Raw genomic sequence first — 5,790 nt, 5'->3', positions numbered from 1 at the left:
TTACGGATGAGCAATCCATCTCGTAGCTGGAAACCGTCGGCCGCAGCCGTGCCCCTTTGCACCTCTGCCATCTTTGCTTGCGCGAAGGAGTCATCCTGCAACGCTCGTCGCACCGCCTCCAGGTCCACGGTGGCCGCGGCGCACGCCCATACTGTTGGTGCGAAGATGTGCATGGCGGCCGCTGGCGTTGCGTCCTCCAGATACTGTGGCTTACGGGAGAGGGCGTCCGCCATGATGTTAGTGTCCCCCGGGACATACTCTATGCGGAAGTCGAAGTTCGCAAAAAACTCAGCCCAACGTATCTGCCTCTGGTTTAGGAACTGTGCCGTGCGCCAGTGCTCCAGATTCTTGTGGTCCGTGCAAACCTGCACCGTGTGCTTGGCGCCGATCAGGAAGTGCCTCCACGCTTTGAACGCTGCATGAATGGCCAGCAACTCCCTGTCCCAGATGGTGTAGTTCTGCTCGGACTTGCTGAGCTTCCTGGAGTAGAACGCTGCCGGTCGCCACACCCCCTGCTGGTCCTTTTGCAGCAGGACCGCCCCCACGGCTCTGTCCGAGGCGTCTGTCTCCACCCTCATCGGCCTGCTGGGGTTGACGTGAAGCAGCTGCTCTTCCGACGCGAAGAGACGCTTGAGTGCCTGAAAGGACTGCTCCGCCTCCTCTGTCCAAACGAACTTCTTTTTCTTGGAGCTAAGCGTGTCTGTGATGGCCGCTGTCTGCATAGCGAAGCCCTTGATAAACTTGCGATAGAAGTTCGCAAAGCCGACAAACCTCTGGACCTCCTTCCGGTTGCGTGGACTCTTCCAATCCAATACCGCGCGAACCTTGGCGCTGTCCATGGCGAGCCCCTTGTCAGACAACTTGTAGCCCAGAAAATCCACCTCCGTCACGTCAAATTGGCACTTCTCCAGCTTGGCGTAGAGCCTATGTTGCTTTAGTCTGGTCAGCACTTCCTTGACGTGTCTGTCATGCTCCTGCTGCGATTCCGAAAAGATCAGGATGTCATCTAAGAAACAGACGCACGTCTTGTAGAGAAGTCCCGCCAACACGTGATGCATGAAAGCTTGAAAAACGTGGGAGCCATTTTGCAATCCAAAGGGCATAACTCTGTATTCGTAGGTACCCAGTGGCGTGAACATGGCCGTCTTCCACTCATCTCCCTCCCGCATACGAATGAGGTTGTACGCCCCTCGCAGGTCTAACTTGGTGAACACTTTCCCCTTCCGCACCTTCGCCAGGAGGTCGTCGATTCGGGGCATGGGGAAGTCCGACGGCTTGGTCCCATTGTTTAAAATGCGATAGTCCACGACCAGTCTTTTTTGGGGCGTGTCTCGCTTTTTAACAAAGAATACTGGACTGCCCCCCGCTGCCTTGGACTCTCGGATGAAACCGCGCTCCAAATTATGATCTATGAACTGTTTGAGTTCCTGCAGCTCGTCCTCTGACATGGAATACAGTTTCCCCTTAGGCAGCGCCACCCCCGGCAGCAGGTCAATCTTGCAGTCATATGGTCTGTGAGGGGGTAGCCTGTCTGCCTCCTTCTCGCAGAAAACTTCCAAAAATTCTGCGTACTTGTGGGGAATCGCTTGCAGCGTGCCTAGCAGCAGCTGTGACTCCTCTTCCTCTCCTTCCTGCCGGGGCACGATGCAGTGTTCAGCACAAAAGGAAGAGCCGAAGATCAGCTGCCTCTGGTACCAAGCCAGCGTTGGGCTGTGCTTGTCCAGCCAACTCATTCCCAATACAATGGGCGTATCCGATAGTTGAGTGACATTGAAGCTGATGATTTCTTTGTGATTTCCAAGTCGCATCGCCATGGGCGGCGTCTGCTTCACCACTTGCCCCCCTAGCAACTCCCTGCCATCCACCGTGACAACCTGCAGGGGCAGTGTGGCCGGCAGCAACTGTATAGCGTGCTTGTCGACAAAGTCCTGCCCTATAAAGTCCGCGTTGCTGCCCGAGTCAACTGTGATGGGCACGTCAGTGGTGATTCCATTGGGCAGCTGGAGAGATGCGGTGAGCCTCACCACTGGTTTGGGCGGGAGGGGGTTCACGGGCTGTAAAACCTCTGGGGACTGCGTCACTAACACGTCTGGCTGGGCCCCAGGGCCTCTTCCTCCAGCCAGACTGCGTCGTTTCCCTGCTGTGGTCCCCCTTGCTGCGTTGCTGCAGTCACCATTGCCGAGGCTGCAGTAAGCTTGTGGAGCCTCTGGGGACACTCTTTTGCCATATGCCCTGGCTCCTCACAGACGTAACACTTCCTGTTCCCTCTAGGAGGCTTCGCTTTCACTGCTGCCGGTGCTAGGGCTCTGGTTGCTGACTGAGCCCTTGCACCTCCAACCTCCATAGGTTCGGCTCCTCCTCCTGGCGGAGGCGTGGATTGCGCCCGCGCTGCTTCTCTGGGAAGGAAGGAGGGGCCCCTGGCTGGTTCGCGCCCTCCACGCCCTTCGTCCCTGCTCCACGGACGTCCTTCCAGCCTCACCCCCACTGCCAGTGCCCTCTGAACGACCTCCTGGGTGGTTCGGGGTCTCTCCCCCCTCGCGATCTCATCTTTAATCGAGTTGTGCAGCCCCTCCCAAAAGAGGTCTCTTACAGGAGCCGAATCTCTGTCCCATTCCAGGGCACTGACCAAGGCGAAAAAGCGGGCATGATACTGCCTCACGCTGGCCCTCCCTTGTCTCAGCCCATGCACCTCCTTCCGTGCAAGATCCACGTCAATACTTGATAAAAAACACCCATCCATCGCTTTAATAAAGGCATCTGCATTCTGGAGCGCCGGATCCTTATCTCTCCATAAATTGCGTAGCCATGCTCTAGCATCCCCATGCAAATGGGACATAATGAATCCCACTCTCTCTTGCTCATCTCTAAAGTCTTTATGCAGCAGTTGCAGTGCGCACAGTACGTCGGCTCTAAAGTTGGGATACTGTTGCAGGTTCCCATCGAAGTGAGAGACCAGCCCGCCTGTCCGTCTCGCCAACCCAATTCCCTCCTGCCGGGGTGTCTGCTTTGTCAGCACGTCTAACCTGACCTGGAGATCCCTGCAGGCGGCAGCTGCCTCCTCCTCTCTCTTCCTGGATGCGAGAGCCTCGGCATTCAGTTGTGCCACTGCTTTTCTGAGTTCCTCTATCTGCTGCTCAGCCGTCATGTCGTCTGCCGTTCGTGAGCTCGCTAGTAGGCACCTGTTTCTCTCCCCTCCTCGAGGCTGTAGATGCCCACAATCGTGAGACGGAGCTTACTGTCAGAGCTGCTTGAAGATCCTAGCTCACAGAGGATCACGCTAGCCAGCGATCATTAAGTAAAAGTCTTTATTGAATTACAGTTTCCATTCTCACGCTGCTGCGCGCAACTCTACGTCTAGTAGCTAGATCGGCGAAGCTCCGTCTGAGTCTCCGCCCCGTGTGCACCAACTTAATATCCTAGCCTTGCTCCACCTTTTCCGCCTGACTGTCCTCCTCTGGGTCCCTCTACCCCCCGGGGCTTCTTCCTTCCGGGATTCTTCTGACGCTGACCCGGACCCTCCTGCCTCCTTGCGCCGGGCTTTAGGACCTGGTTCCCTTTCGGGGCTGCTTACTGCGCCGCCTTCCTCTGCATTTGAACTTGGCGCGCGCGCCCAACCTTCCACTTTCCTCTTAACCGTTTCTTCGCTCCCCGATGGAGGTGTGGCCACTCCTGACTCATGCCCTCCCTCCTGTGGTGAGCTGCCAGTGCTTCCCCCCTGGCTCCTTTCCTCTTCCCTGCTTCCTGGCGGTGACGCTGGTCCCGATTTCCAGCTGCTCCCCCCTGAGTCCCCTCTGGCTCTATCTTCCTGGGGTGCCCCCCTAGACTCCCCCCTTGCCCTGGCCACTGGTGCTCCTTTCTGTGAATCCTCTGATTCACTGGAAAGACTAGGAGATCTCGGGTCGTCGTCATCACTCATCTTTTCTTCTGCCTCCTCCCCTTCGCTCTCTGTTTCCTCCCTTGCCCGTGCCTCTGCTCCTAAACCCCTGACAGGTACTTTGGTGTTTTTTTACCCCAAGTGTTCAGAAAAATCTGTCAAAATCTTTCTACAATTCCTACTTTTAGTTAAGTATTTTTATTCATTTACTTGACTGGGGGGAAGCAGCTGCCCCCTCCCCCGGTCTGGGCCCGTGTGTTCAGCCACTTACCTCACAGGGACACAGATTACACACAACACTTTCCCCACAAACGGCTGGGTTTTCCACCTTGCTGCTTCTTCCTTCCTCCACAAACAAGGGGGATTCTGACTTCAGCCCTGAGGGGCCTCTCCCCTGGACCAATTTTTTACCCGAGCCTGTAAAAGACAATTCTTTACCTGACATGACTGTTGCAAGGAGGAGGAAGGTAGTTGAACTGTCCTTGAAGTTTAAAAAGTATTCTAAGTCAAACTCACCATGGACTGCAACTAGCAGAATCTGAAAGGAGCCTGGATGTTTCCTTTCTACTTGTTCCAGGAACCAGCAACAAGTTGCCTCCCCCCTTTTCTGGATCATATTCAGCAATTTTTCACTTTTCTCCTTGTAGTCTTCTCCTGCTTTCCACAAATCCCAGTACTCTTTCCATGTGAGAATAAACTGATCGTGTGATAACCATACAAAGAATCCTACGTCCTTTTCAATAATTTCAAGTAATTCTTTTCTTCCCTTGCAGACTATTTCATCAACAGTGATAGCGACTCCTTCCACTGACCTGTGGCAAAAACATTTCTTTTATGTTGGTGTTTGTGGCTGGGACGGTGGGGTGGAGAGGGAGGGATAGCATTAGAGCCGAATTAGGATACAAGCTGGGCCTGAAGTGCTCCACCCCTGCTCTACTGCCCTCACTGATCCTTGCAGACCATTTGATCAGCAGTGACAGTGACTCCTTTCATTGACTTGTGGCAAAAACATTGATTTTATTTTAGAGATTGTTGTGGGGAGAGAATTGGAACCTGATTAGGATACAAGCTGGGGCTGAAGTTTTCCACCCCTGGTATACTGACTTCACTGATCCTCTGAGCGTGCTGAGATCTGCTTTTCTATGCAAACTGGAAAACATGCTGATTTATTCCACACTGGAAAAAATGCATGATGTAATTTGCCATCCTTTTTAATGGCCAAGAATATACCCAAACCAGTCAGCTGCCTCTCTTGTCCATACTTTTCCATCTTCCTGAGAGAGGAAGATGCAGCAGCTGTGCCTCACCCTCTCCCCTCTGGGCTAGGGTATTATTATTATCCAGCTGATTGGTCTTGGCTGTCAGGTCCAGCTCTGCCTCCTCTTTCAGGTAAGGCAGCCTCCTTTCCACCAGCAGAAGGAAAAAGCCACTTCATCTCAGGTTGCCTCCTCCATCCCAGCCTGGCTCAGCCCCCCTGGTCCCAGCATCACCCCCCCCCCTACCCACAGCAGGGCGAGGGTCCTCCCTGCCATTGATGCTCTCCTGTCACTGCTCGTTGCTGGTGGGGCTGCTGAGAAGGAATGAAGGCAGGAGGGAAAGAAAAGAGAGAAGTGACTTCCCCCTGTGTTTTCACACACACCCCCCTTAGCAAACTACAATTTCTGGGGAAACACCCGCTTGATTTGCCTCAGTCACTAAAATGTCTGGGGCCAGCCCTGCATACAAAGCATGCTCTATGATAATACAAAGAAGTTTGAATTCAGAGTATTATGGTTTGCATGTGATGTCATGTGGTGAGAGGAGGCCGGATGGGTCTGTCACAACAGCAGGGAGGGCCTGAAGGGGTCCACCACAGCAGCCCATCGGGGCCAGTCAAAGCCTTGAGTGTGGCCAGGATTTATTTTAGGGGGCAGGCT

General features: G+C 54.1%; 1 long non-coding RNA gene across 1 annotated transcript; it reads right to left on the bottom strand.

The window, feature by feature from the left end:
• Positions 1-3,994: 3,994 nt before the first annotated feature.
• LOC310699022 lies at positions 3,995-5,779 on the bottom strand. Its single transcript, XR_014521894.1, has 2 exons — positions 4,391-5,779; positions 3,995-4,291 (listed from the first exon to the last, which is right to left on the bottom strand). It is a non-coding gene; the product is annotated as an uncharacterized lncRNA (long non-coding RNA).
• Between the last annotated feature and the right edge of the window lie 11 nt (positions 5,780-5,790).

Source organism: Podarcis liolepis, assembly GCF_965112155.1.
Source record: "Podarcis liolepis genome assembly, contig: HAP1_SCAFFOLD_343, whole genome shotgun sequence".
In the NCBI taxonomy this organism is placed as follows: domain Eukaryota; kingdom Metazoa; phylum Chordata; class Lepidosauria; order Squamata; family Lacertidae; genus Podarcis; species Podarcis liolepis.
Note: the sequence above shows the minus strand (reverse complement) of the source record. Positions and strands in the feature narration are given on the sequence as shown.